The 14,733-nt window shown below is 36.4% G+C and overlaps 1 pseudogene; it reads right to left on the bottom strand.

Annotated features, from left to right (window-relative positions):
• Positions 1-396: 396 nt before the first annotated feature.
• On the bottom strand, positions 397-9,404 carry LOC122143250 (annotated as a pseudogene).
• Positions 9,405-14,733: the final 5,329 nt, after the last annotated feature.

Below are 14,733 nucleotides of genomic sequence, written 5' to 3' on the forward strand. Positions count from 1 at the left end.
AAACTGAAAAAAAAAAAAAACATTTTTTGAAATAAACTATGCAGCTATTTAATATGTACAGTGTTTTTTAAAAAAAAAATTGCACATCAAATTTGGCTGGAAATTACTCTAAAGATTAAAGTTATGTTAAACGGGGAAAAAAATCATTTACGAAATTACAAAATACTCTAAAACTAGAAACTAAATCTGCCAACAGATGGCGTAAATGTCTAGAAAGTAAGTCATGGAGTCATTCATTCAGGAATGAAGTAACAGCTTTCTTTATAAATGGTCCACTGAAACATTGGTTCATCCGCTGATTCATTCAGAAACAAAACACTGTGCTGCTCAGAAGACGCACACAGTTTCTGCTTGGCTTTATAGCTTATATTTTAATTTGCAAAATTCCGGGGAAAATAAAATGCTTTATAAAATAAAACGTGCCTTGTATTGCTCACTGTCTGAAGGATAGAGCTCAAGAGCTTCACTGTACAGTCTCTGATCCTTCACCAGGATAACAACTCTGTGAAGTGTTCTTCACCTGAAAAACATGAGGCAGAACAGAGAACCAACAGATACAGATGGTGGAAGGAAGCGAACAAAAACAGAGGCATTCACTTTTGGATTTCTCATGGACATCCAACAAGGCTCTTACCACACTTGCTGAGGTGATGTAAGGCCTTCCTGTATCTCTTGGAGGTGTTTGTCGATGGTGTAGTGCTGGTAGTTCGGCTCCAGGGTTTTCAGCATGTTCAGAAATGGCAGGTACTCTTTAGGGTCCTACATGTTTGAGAAAAAAAAGCAAAAACTACAAACCACTTCAAAACAGTGGGCTACAAAACGTGTGGGTAAAAATAGATCTCACTATCAGGAAAGCGGTCTACACGTGAAATTCTGCGTTACAGTGAACTAATTGCTAATTTCTACTTTCAATGTGATGGTACTTCGTTTTATATTATAAATAATTTAATTGCAATATAAAATTTAATATAATAGTAATACAAATATGTGAAATGGCTGCTTATATGTCAACAAAATTTTATTTATTTCATATTTATTAAAAAAAATGTTTATATATTTTTATAACAAATAAATAAAACAAATGTGCAATGGCTACTTATATGAGAAATTATAAAACATTTTTATTGAATTGAAATTTGTTATATTTATAATACAATACAATTCAATAACTGATTGATTATGTGCACTTATAATTTAATTCATTATGTTTTAACTTAATTGTATTTGTTCGTCTTGTAATATTAAATAATGTAACAGTGATACAAATATTGAAAAGGGCAGCTCAAATGTGAAAAGATGAATTTGTTTAGTTTAATATATTTTAAGAATCATTATTAAATAATATACTATAATGTGATGAAATATTAAATCAATATCATATGCCCAAAATGACTGATTATATGTAAAATTATAAATTTTAATTCATTGTGTATTTACTGATTTTTATTTATTTGTTTGTTTTGCAAATGTTTGCAATAATGATAATAATAATAATAAAAAACATTTCATATGTGACTTGGCTGCTTATAAGTGATGTTGTGAATTTTTCATTATGAATATTTTGAATTGTATTTGTCGGTCTATAGTAATACTGTATATAATAATAATAATAATATAATATATCTAATTATAAAGATACAAACTAACAGTAAAGATACATCAGAGTTGGAATCTTCTAACTGACCTTCTGAGATTTTTCAGCCACCATGAGCACTAGGTCAAAATCGTAAGTGCCGAGCGAGTGTTCATACAGCTCATTCAGCGTTAACGAGGAAGAGCAGATACTTCAAGCTTCCTCTGCGCTCACACTCTTGCTGCCGCTGGGTGGGTTTACTAACCACAAAAGCAAACAGATGTAACAAACACATAACTGAACGTATTTTTATTGGACTTATGCTAACCGTGACTCACCTCTTAACTCATGGACCTTCTGTAAAGCGATTTCCAGTTCTGGTGTAGTTTTTCTCACGTGTGATGTCAGAACACATAAACAATACCTGTGAATAGATGAAAGCATCTCAGAGGAGGAAGTTCAGGGCTTGATGTACATCATGTGTGAAATGTAATCTTATCTCATTTGGAGAGGGAAGTAGAGGGCTATACTATACTTCCTGCATTTCTGAAACATAAGTACATTTATAACGGAGGAACTGACTTCTGTGGGTCGAGAGTCTCCATTGTTGACCGTAAAGCATCACAGATGATGTCACACCTTCTTTCCTTCTTTACCTGCGGCAGAACTGGAAGCTGGCGTGAAGGACATGGAATTTTATTGTTGTAGTGGTGTCTTCCCTCTCTAAGAATGAAAAAAAAAAAATCAATTAGTGAAAAAAAGCATCAAAGAGATTGAATCCCTCTGCATTAAAGGCTTACTTAAGCTCAGTGAGGAACAGGTTGATGTAGTTGATGGAGTCGATGTGTTTCAGGAACATCTCAGGGTTGTCAAAAGAGAAACACCTGTGTGAGAGGAATCATAGGTAGGTGAATGCTTGGCATTTGTTATTCATTTGTACTATTCTCTGAAAGAATGTAATCCAAGGTATGAAGGTATGTTTTAGATATTGTGTAAAGAGTAATAGCTCAGGGGTAGAGGTCACTCACGGTTGGTTGTGGTCATAAATGGGGTTAGGGTTGATCCTTAACTCCTCATGCACTCGAAAGCATCTTTAAATCTGCTGGAGCCTAGAACAAACAACACAGCACAATGATTCAAATGAATTCGCTAAATCATGCTGCTGTTTAAATTTCATCAGGTATCATTTTACACATTTTTTAAGTTAACATACAACGCATTTTTTTTAGGGAAGAAAAATAGAAACTTCAGTATTTTTTTTTTACTTTTAAAAAAAAAAGGTACCAATGTACCAAATCTTAAGTTTTTCTAAACATAAAAGTACCCATCAAGCCGTCACTTTCGAGCTGAGCAAGTACAAGAGCTCTGATGATGGATGGTTTCTAGATTCCACACCGTGGCATCCTGAAAAGACAGCACAACAACATCTTAAATCAATTTTTCCGGTAAATAAATAAATCCAATCATATAGAGATGTGAGAAGAAGCAGGCTCTGTTCACCTGCAAGGATAAGTCTTGTGTCCTGGGGAACCACAGAAACGATACGAGAGCCTCGCTCCACCTTGCGTACAGTCTCATCATTCTGATTAGCATCTGAGCTCAGAGCTGCCTGCAGACCTGCACGGGACACCAATACATCATACATGTATATTTATTTGAAATATTTCTATATTTATGGAATATATGTTAGGATTGGTATGATTATTTGTTTACGATAGGTCTCTTATGCTTACCAAGCCTGCATTTATTGATTAAAAAATACAGTACAAAAGTAATATTGTGAAATATTATACAACTTAACGCCTGTTTTCTATTTTAATATTTAAAATGTCATTTATTCTTGTGATGTTGATTTTCAGCACAGTCTTTCAGTGTCACGTGATCCTTCGAAATCATTCTAATATGCTGATTTGGTGCTCAATAAACATTTCTTATCATCAATGTTGAAAACAGTTTTGCTGCTTAATATTTTTGTGGAAACTGTGATGCACTTTTTCAGGATTCTTTGATGAAAATTTGAATAAACAGCATTTATTTGTAACATTATAAATGTCTTTACTGACACTTTTTTGCATATTTACTCAAAGTAAGGATAAAAATATTAATTTCTTAAAAAAAAACAAAAAAAACTTTTGAATGGTGTTGAATAATTTTTTATATGATATATATTTCTTAATTTATCTCTTTGATGCATTTACATAATTTTGATAGAGAGTGTGCTGAGGTTGAGACAGAGGCACATGTGAGAGTGTGTGGTGAGCAAAGGAAGTCATCATAAACTACAAACGAGGAGATATTGGAGGCCACCTATGGAAGAGAGACTCCGGTGAGCATAACTGAAAGATTTTTTGGCACCAACACAACATCATTTATATTCTTGTTACCTACCAGTGAGTCACCGATGTAGAGATGTGATCTCTCCTGTGAGGCCTATCAAATGTTCCTATTAAAAGACAAAAACATAAGTGCTATTAAAACTGAAGTAGGCATAATGAAATAAGGGCATTGATAGATGGAGACTATATAATATATATATATATATATATTTTTTATATTTACCTCTCGCTGAGGGGTACATAGTGCCCATTATGAAAACAAGGTGAGGAAAGTTGATAGTATTGCCAGTAGAATCCTTCCGTTCTGTTAGACTGAATACTGAAAGAGTCTATATGGAATATTCTAGCATTAACAGCCCAGTCTTCATATGTGTGAATTAATTATTCATTTCAAACTGCATTGAAAAAAAAAAAAACACAAGAAAGCGATAAAACCAGAAACTCTGTAGTAGCCGAATCCAGTCCCTCTTATAATTACGAATTAGTGGATTGGCTATTGGCTGAGACTTTCCGGATCTGTCCGTCATCAGTTGCAGAGCCACAGTGCCATTTCTGGAGAGGTCGCGACACAAGCTGATCACAAAATCATCCACTGGAACGCCTGACCTGAGAAATGATCAACACCAAAATTGAAGAAAAAAGAGAGAACACTGCATAGTTTTAAGTAGAGTCTTAAAATTCAAAAAGTTTGAACAATTCCCAGCCCCTGAGCTCATGTCTATGCTTTCGTTAGATCGAGTCCTGTCTTCGTAGGCTACACTGAATACAAAATGTGGACAAGACCCGGAGGAGTTAGTTATTTTAAGCGGCAGTACTGATCTCAAGCGTGACCTTGGGGGTCCTGGCTGTCGATGGGGTGAGAAGCAGCAAGCGCAGTAAAGTGTAATGTCCAGTGGCTACCGCTGCAAAACAAATCTCCATTCAACCACAGCATGGCGCGAGGTCAGGGGTTCCTCCTGATCAATAGCGACCCTGCAGATGCAGAGGTATCTGCATCAGAATACATGCTGCGTGTAATAATTACACAGCAGTGCCGATCTGAATAAATATGATTGCCTGAGAAAATTACAGAAAAGAAATTAGCAAAAAAAAATTCATAAAACTCTGAGAAAACTGTGGGTAGACAAGACTATTATTGCTTGAAAGGTTATTTCACTGAAATTCATCAAAAAGATAATGACAGCTGCAAATACACAATAAATGTAATGTATTGTTTGTAGACTACCATCAAAAAGTTTGGGATGAGTAATATTTAAGAAATAAATACTTTTATTCAGCAAATATGCATTCAATTGATCAACAGTGATATATATAATGTGTTTTCTAAAAAATATTAAAGCAGCACAACATTTTTGAAATTGATAATAATAAGAAATGGTATTTCTGAGCGCAAATCGGCATATTAGAATGATTTCTGAAGGATCTTGTGACACTGAAGACTGGAGTAAGATGCTGAAAATTCAGCTTGCATAACAGAATAAATCAAAACCTTAAATAGAAGAAATGAAAACAAGGCTTTAAAACTGTAATAATCTTTCACAATATAATGTTTTCTTTCTGTATTGTATATTTAAATAATGTGGGCTTTGGTGACACAAGAGACTTTCAAAAACATTATAAATCTTACCTACCCCAAACTTTTACAGCTACACTATCATTTAAAAATTTTGTCTTATTTAGTGACACCTTCGTGTTGAAATAAAAATTGGAGAAACATGAAGAAATGCAATCAAAATTCAATCTGTAACCTGTAACTCTTTCTTAAGACTAATGGTGTTTGAGATGACCTTTTAAAGCCAGATTAACTTCCGGTGGTGGTTTCACCTCCCATTTTCAACCTCCACCACCTGAATATAGGAAATGCAACTAGCAATCCTAAACAACATAATGTTTGAATTAAGTTTTCAAAATTAATATGAGCTTACCTTGGACCGGTATATACATAAATATGCCCATCGGACTTTGTGAGAGCAGCGAGCTCATTGGTCCTCTGGGCTTGAGAATGTAAGGTGACCAAGTTTGACAGGAACGGAAGTTGAAGTTCAAAGGCACACATAGTGGAGGGATCACACACTGGCGGAATGTTGTTCACCAGGATTTTAATCTGCAAAACACATTAGTTAAACACACACAAATTATTCAAATCATTAATTTTGGTTTTTTGGGTAGAAAAAGAGAGGAAAAGGGGAAAAAAAGAAACTGGTCATCACATGCCTTATTTACTCATCAAAACATTCTAAAGCTAACAGTGAGAAACAGTGTGTTTGTCTACAACATATGAATGCACAGAGATTAATCAATCTAATTCTAAGTTTGAACAATGGCCCTCCGCCTACCTTCCATCAATCACTGCCACATTGGGCGTTGTCATGGCAGGTCGTTGCCTGTATGACGCTGTTGCGCTGCTCCATCCCCAGGCCGTAGGTGTAGCTGGCTCTACACGTCCGCGAGTCAAGAGATGGAGACGCAAGGGCTTCTCAGGATCCCAACACACACATGCCGGAGCCCTGAGAGGCTCATTGCCAAAATGCAAACTCTGCTTTAGATACCAGTGATAATTCCCAACTGTCCACAGCTGAACTGTGAAAGAAAGAAACCCCTAATAAGCAACACTGATCACTACTACAACCGTCACTGAATATGCAAAGTAAGGCTGGACAATACATATATATATAATATATAATACATACTATATAAACAGTTTTGACTCATATAGTTTATAAAAAATATATCTTATAGTATCGCACAGACCTCAACATACTGCCCAGCCCTAATGCAAAGCAGTCCGAATGGCGTGCACTCATTCTGACTATTGATGCTCTTAGAGGGATGGTTGTTTTCTCTCTGGGCTTCGAGTCCATCCAGCCAAACAGCCAGAACCGTAGAGTCACTGTTTCCAGAAGCAGCTCCTTTTACCTGAGAAACGATTCCATGCACCATGGTTTAGATTTTCAATCTTTTGAAATAACACATACAGAGGAGCCGATAGTTTACCGTTGACACTTTTCCTTTCCAAAAGGCAGAGTAAAATCTTCCATGCAACAGTCCCGTTCTTTTCCACAAACACCAAACTGTGTTTGTTAGGGTGCCGCTGTGTGGACAGCGATCCAGGCGTGACCAGAGGGTCTAGAAGAAAAATCCATTTGTGTCCAGTTTTCACATTCAGGTCCTTGTCGACTCAGCATTAAGTCAACAAAAAAAAAAAAAAAAAGTTTAAAACCTAAAAAAAAAAAAGTTAAAAGACGTTCAGAATATCTTGTTTTTTTTTAAAAAAAAAAAACTTCCAGCAGAGAGGCTGTTCTAGAACCGTTAACAGCCTCCGCTGGTGGCCTGCAAAACAACATTCCCTCGGTTTTCCAATTCGAACCTTTCGAGCACCTGAAAACAAAAAAGCTGCTATATTTTACATTCACATTAATGCAGTTTGCAGACACTTTTTATCCTAAGTGAGCTTTACACTGTCATTGCAAGATACACATTTTATATCAGTTCATGCACTCCTTGGTGTCGTTAGCACCATGGTTCGAACTACTGTTTTGAGCTACAGGAATGATGAATAACACAAACTGTCACATCCCTTTTCATGTAATAACAATAGCAGAAAGGGAGATTCTCACCAGTCTGAGGACAAACAGCACTAACAGCAAAAAATTGCCCATCGCCAGACGCCCAAGTGATTCAATGTGCTTCCTGTCATCCCATGGCAGGCAGGACAACTGCACTTCCTGTGGGGACAGGTTGGGTGTGGGAGGAGAGAAGGGACTAGAGGTATGAGGGAGGAAAAGGACGCTGAGTGATTGCAAACCACCAGGCTGATAGACTGACGTAGGGGTGACTCGTCACGTGCTGTGATTCGCGCGGAGACGAAGGCTGCTTGCCGATATCACAATTCGGTGACAGCACAGTTACGTGTGTGTTGGGGTGATTTGGTAAAGACATGGCTAGAACGATGCGTAAAGCGCTAACAAAACAACGTGACTGTCGGATGACTTCAACCACGTCTCAAAAAAGCCGACGGGACAGCTGGCTGTCCCCGACAAACCCTATGAATCGAGATGAAAAACTGTAGTCGTAGACCTCTGCTTTCACACCGCAAACAGCGCAACGGGTGAATGTGAATCTTTATCAGGTAGAGGCGAGCTGTGGGACCTGCAAATCGGATGGTCTCACCTCAAATCCAGTGCAACACAATTCGCACCTCCCAGACTGCATGACAAGGCCCACACGTGAGTAATAAGATGTGAGATGAAGACTTTTATGAATTATACCCTTTCGCCAAAGTCCATCCTGGTTGATTGCAACCTCAGTTATTGGCTCAAAGTCTTTGGTCATCATGATTAATGGTGTCGCTGACCGGACATACCATAATAAGACACAAGCGCACACAAGAAGAAAGAATGAAATGGGATTATTATGCACTTCTAAACATATGTACTGAGTCATACATATATATGCAGAGTGGGAGGGATATTATAGTTAACTTAAACTTAAGCCATAAAAAAACAATTCTGTTACTTGAAATAATATAAATGTTGACTTAAAATAAATGTATTACATTTTAGCTAGTAACTTTTAATTTGACAACAGTTCTCTTTTTTATTTAGTTTAACTTAATGTCCTAAAATAAAAACAAAATTAATAATTAATTCATCATTTGAAAAAAAAAATTAAAACAATATACACTAAAAACTAATAAAACTGACAAAAACATTTAAAAAAGTACTAAAACTGAAATTAAAATGGAAATGGAAAATATATAAATAAAAACTAAATCAAAATATTAATAAAAATTATAAATACTATCTCAAGGCTATTTAAAATAATCTGCTAGTGGATATAGACCTGTGGTCAGAGTAACCATCTCTTGATCTTGGGCTTCCATGTCTGCCAGTTAGACCGCTTTCCTACACTGCCACACATTCTAACTGTGAGAGAGAAATCAGAGAGTACAACAAGAGCCACATACATCTTTACAGAATCAATTTAGCAATCATTTTACACAATCACAAAGCGTTTAATTAAATGAATGATCACCTGACTGGTGTTGAGGTTGTAGAGAATGACATCACCACTGGCAGTGGCCACACACACTGACTCCTGATCTGGCAGATCTTGTATCGCCACCACAACCCCACCACCGTCCTCTGGGAGATAGTCATCTGCCGTCAGTGAAACCTCTTTATAAACCTAAAAAAAGCACATTATACAGCAAGGTTAATATATAGCTATTTGGTTCTAGACACATTAAAACAGGGACAATCCCCCTGGATCAAAATGGGGTTAAAACTATCTTAAATGGACCCTTTCTGGGATTGGAACTCAGTTGGTCACTCAGTGAAATAGCCTCTTGGGTTCCGAGGTCCAACTCTGTGGATGGCAAGCTCAGAGGCCACCAGCACGGTTCCAGTCTCGCTCCTGATGCTCATTCCTGCGGGGATCCCGGGATAGAAAGATCCCACACTCCTGAAGCGCTGCAGCAGACTGAGGTTTCTCATTTTAGTAGGTGAATTGCTTTCAACAAGATGAGATCTGAAACAGTTTTGCACTTTTTGTTGGACTGATTGATTTGATTGTAATCACTAAAATAAGACTGCGGTCAAGCCAGCCGCCAAGTCGGAAAGCACAGTCAATCTAGCCGCCACGTTATTTTGAGGGTCGCGTATAAACTGCCTATTACGGTAAAACCGTCAGAAAACTGATCCGGATGCAGCGCTCTTCCAGCGAACGCGAACTTTTTCCCAACAAAAAAACACAGTCCCGTAACTGTCTGATGTTGAATACCAAAATAAAAGCCCTCCAATACACATATTACAAAATAAAAGCAAGAATATACCTTGCTGCATCTATATATTTAAAAACATATAAAAATAAAAGTTCTAGATTGCACAGACCACGTTCACCTCAGATTGAGATACACCTTGCCACAGTGTCAGCTGCGTCGTTTCAGGACTGTCTGATGTGGGAAATACAAAATAAGAGCCTCCCCAAATCTCATAAATAAACTGCTGCATCTCTACTTTCAAAAAATCTATCAAAAATAAAAGTTAGTACTGATTGCACAGACCACTTTCCACCTCAGATTGAGAGTAACCTTGCCACAGTGCCAGCTGCATCGTTTTTCAGGACTGTCTGATGTGGAATTACAAAATAAGAGCCTCCCTCCCAAATCTCATAAATACACTGCTGCATCTCTACTTTAAAAAATCTATATAAAAATAAAAGTTGTAGATTGCACAAACCCAGTTCCACCCTCAGATTGAGAGTACACCTTGCCACAGTGCCACCTGCATCGTTTCAGGACTGTCTGATGTGGAATTACAAAAATAAGAGCCATCCCAAATCTCATAAAAATAAACTGCTTCATCTCTACTTTGCACAAAAAATATAGAGTAAACTTCCCCCCATGTGTCAGGGTGCGCATTGTTTCAGGACTGTTATGGATTACAAAATTAGAGCAACAAACCTCATAAAGAATCTCTTCCACCTCAGACTATAAAATAAAAGTTTATTAGAGTACACCTTTGACCACTGTCACCTCACAGTGAGATAAACATCTGCCCACTGTGTCAGCTGCGTACTTTCAGGACTGTCTGATGTGAATTACAAAATAAGGAGCCTCCCAAATTTCATCAAATAAGCTTGCTAAAAGCTCTACCAAAATCTCATAAAATTGATTGCACCAGATGAGGGTACACCTTGCCACAGGCAGCAATCTCTACTATAAAGTTTAAAAAATATAATAAACAAAATGCTGCATCCTCTATTCATAAATAAAAGTATAAAATATAGATTGCACAGACCCATTCCACCTCAGATTGAGAATACACCTTCCCACAGTGTCAGCTGCGTAATTTTAGGACTGATGGGTACAAAATGATAAATAATCTGGAATTATATATAAAAATAAAATAGATGCACTCCCAATCTCATAAATACAATGCTTCTCAAATCTCTACTTTCAAAAATCTATAAAAATAAAAAGTTGCTGTCTCTTATAAAAAAGAGTTGCATTGCAGACCAGTTTCCACCTCAGATTGAGGAGTACAGTGTGACCTGTTCAGGACGGCCACAGTGGGTCAGCTGCATCATTTCAGGACTGTCCTGATGTGGAATTACCAAAATAAGATCCTCCCAAATCTCATATAGCTGCGGAAGATGCTGCATCTCTACTTTTAAGAAAGAATGAGTGGTGCTAAAAAATCTATAAAAATAAAAGTTCTTGGATTGCACAGAGACCTCCAGATGGACAGACTTGTGCCACAGTGTCACTCCATTTCAGATGATGAGATGTGGAATTACAAAATACCTTGCACATCTCATCATAAGCTGCCTGCATCTTCGAACTTTAAAAGGACTGTCTATAAAAATAAAGGTTATAGTGCAGGGTTTTTGGGCGTACCAGATTGAGAGTAAACCTTGCCACAGTGAAGCATCGTTTTCCAGGACAGGTCTGAATGTGGAATTACAAAATAAGAGCATCCCATTTTTGTACTGTTTTTATACACATTTACAGGTTTTGCTTTGGGGTGCATAACTATCACCGGCAAACAATGTGTACAAGGTGTTAACATTGGTGGGACATTGACTCATCATCTGAGATACAACTTAGATACAACTTTATTTTAATTAACATTACAAGTAAATACTGTTACAAGTACTCAGTAACAAAATAAATTTAGCATCTGTACAATTCCAAATAGTAGCGTTGTGCTACTATTATAATAATATATAAATAATATTTGTATAATATATAAATCTTCACTAAACAAATAACTGAACAGTAAATACACACAGCAGGTGTAAAAAAATCAGGTTTGTAAAGCAAGTTCTTGTCTGCTGTGTGCTGGAATATTTAATAAAATGCAGCTTTTCAGATCTGACTCAAATCAAAATTAAAATACACCAAGCAGAAGTCAAGTATAACAATAATAAATCACTTATAAATCATTTGCAAAGTATTGGATAGTAGTTAATATTTTTATAAATTTTTTAAGTTAATAGAGTTAATAGTGTCGAAGGTGCAAAGCACCTATTGTATCCATAGGCATTATTATTAGGGGCCAAGCACGAAAGGTGCGAAGGCCCCTCCGTATCCGTGTGTTCTTATTCTTTTTCGTCCATTTTCTTCCACTCTTGAGTCTATGGCAAGCCCATACCACTTGCAGGAAAGTTGTCAAATTTGGTACACTGAAAGAGGACAGTCTCAACATTAACCAAAGCAAATTTGGAGTCTCTAGCACCACCACTTGAACATAGGATGAACATAGATTAACTAATTTAGTCAGCATGAAGAATGAACAATACTTATACATCATTTATCAATCGTAGTGAGTGTTAAATAATGGAACCTTATTATAAAGTTTTACTAACAGTGTTGATTTCAATGACAATGACTTATGAAATCAGTGTTTGTATGAAGCTCATTAATGTATTAACTGCAGTTTGTTAACTATTAGTTTTACAATAATCAAATAGTTTGTAAGTGATTTTGTACTTTACAATATACAGTGGGCAGTCCAAAGATGGTAAACATCACTATTTCTATGGCTTTGGAAGAAAACTGTCATGCTTACCAAGTCTGTTAAGCATCTTGACAGTTAGATATGGTTCTAATAAAGAATGTCACTTTTCAGCAAAGATAGAGATCACACCAGTTAAGAATTGTCTTTTAAGGGTCAACAGTCCATGATGAAGGTTTTAACACTATTACTTTAAAGCTGCCACAAAATGCATGGATGTCACAGTATTATAGCAAGCTAATAAGTTCAAGGGAGCTTACAGTTACAGTTACAATATATTATAATCTTGCCATTACCTACATCTGATAGGTCTCACTACAATCAAGGTAATTCATGGGTAACAAAACTTTTAAATTAACAACTATGGAAAATAACAACTACAGATGCCAGATGACTATGCAGAGGCCTGAATTCATGAAATTATTTGATCTGCAATGTCATAGAAACAGGTGTTTTACCAAAATGAAGGGGATGCAAATGCACTGTTTGTCTACATGCCACCACCAATGTACATAAAAACAAGTAACACACATTGTTATTGTCACTGACGGTAAAAGACTGCTTTTTGAAGACTGATTTAAAGGCTGGATAGGAGAGTAAAATATTTGGTTTATGTTACTAATTAATTTTTGTTTACATGAATATTGCAGTGTTCGATGAAGCCGAAAACTGTGCCATGTGTTCACTTAAAAAGACTGCTGGATCTGTGCATCGTTTCATAAATTGGGTAAGTTTGTTAACCACTAGATAAAATAGAATGGGAAAGTGAAAAGCAATAGCAATATTAAACTTTAGCAGTTCCCTGATATTTCCGACTTCTACATTTCTACATCCAATGTGACACATGTGAAAGGTGGTACCATGAAGAGTGCCTGGGTATGGCCAAAGAAGACCTGGAACAGGCCAGAGCTAACAAATGGAACTGCATATTGCGCTCTAAATCGTTTTCATTAAAACAAATGTTATCTTTTTTTTGTTGTTGTTGTTGAAGTGTGCAGTTGTTCTTTTAAGTTGTTATTAATAATTGTAAATTGTAAATTGTTTTTATTACACCGAGTATAAACACTGTTTTGTGAAAAATGTAAAAAAGAAAAGTCTAAATTATTATAATATTAAACATTTTTATATGTGAAATTCAACATCGGAACATGATGTCATTTTGTAGTTGATACCATGTCAAGCTGTCCCCTCAATCTGAGTTGAAAGTGGTCTGTGTGCAAACTAGAACTTTTGTTTTTATAGCTTTTTGAAAGTAGAGTGAGGCAACCGTATATTCTTACACTTATTTTGTAATTCTACATCAGACAGTCCTGAAACATTGCCAAGGTGGCAAGGCGTACTCTCAATCTGAGGTGGAATGGGTCTGTGCAATCTATAACTTTTAATTTTATAGATTTTTTTTTTTAAAGTAGAGATGCAGCATCTTATATATGAGATTTGGGAGGCTCTTAATTTGTAGTTCCACATCAGACAGTCCTGAAAACGACGCAGCTGACACTGTGGGAAGGTGTACTCTCAATCTGAGGTGGAATGGGTCTGTGCAATCTATAACTTTTATTTTTATACATTTTTTGAAAGTAGAGATTTAGCATCTTATTTATGAGATTTGGGAGGCTCTTATTTTGTAATTCCACATCAGACAGTCCTGAAATTTACGCAGCTGACACTGTGGGACAAGGTGTACTCTCAATCTGAGGTGGAATGGGGTCTGGCAATCTATAACTTTTATTTTTATACAATTTTTTTGAAAGTAGAGATTTAGCATCTTATTTATGAGATTTGGGAGCTCTATTTTGTAATTCCACATCAGACAGTCCTGAAATTACCGCAGCTGACACTGTGGGACAAGGTGTATCTCTCAATCTGAGGTGGAATGGGTCTGTGCAATCTATAACTTTTATTTTTATATATTTTTTTTAAAGTAGAGATGCAGCATCTTATTTATGAGATTTTGGAGGCTCTTATTTTGTAATTCCACATCAGACAATCCTGAAACGATGCAGCTGACACTGTGGCAAGGTGTACTCTCAATCTGAGGTGGAACTGGTTTGTGCAATCAAGAACTTTTATTTTTATATATTTTTGAAAGTAGAGATTTAGCATCTTATTTATGAGATTTGGGAGGCTCTTATTTTGTAATTCCACATCAGACAGTCCTGAAACGAAGCAGGTCACACTGTGGCAAGGTGTACTCTCAATCTGAGGTGGAACTAGTTTGTGCAATCCATAAATTTTATTTTTATATATTTTTTAAAGTAGAGATGAAGCAGTTTCTTTATGAGATTTAGGAGGCTCTTATTTTGTA

The sequence above is a fragment of the Cyprinus carpio genome, unplaced genomic scaffold, assembly GCF_018340385.1.
Source record: "Cyprinus carpio isolate SPL01 unplaced genomic scaffold, ASM1834038v1 S000001066, whole genome shotgun sequence".
Taxonomy (NCBI): Eukaryota; Metazoa; Chordata; class Actinopteri; order Cypriniformes; family Cyprinidae; genus Cyprinus; species Cyprinus carpio.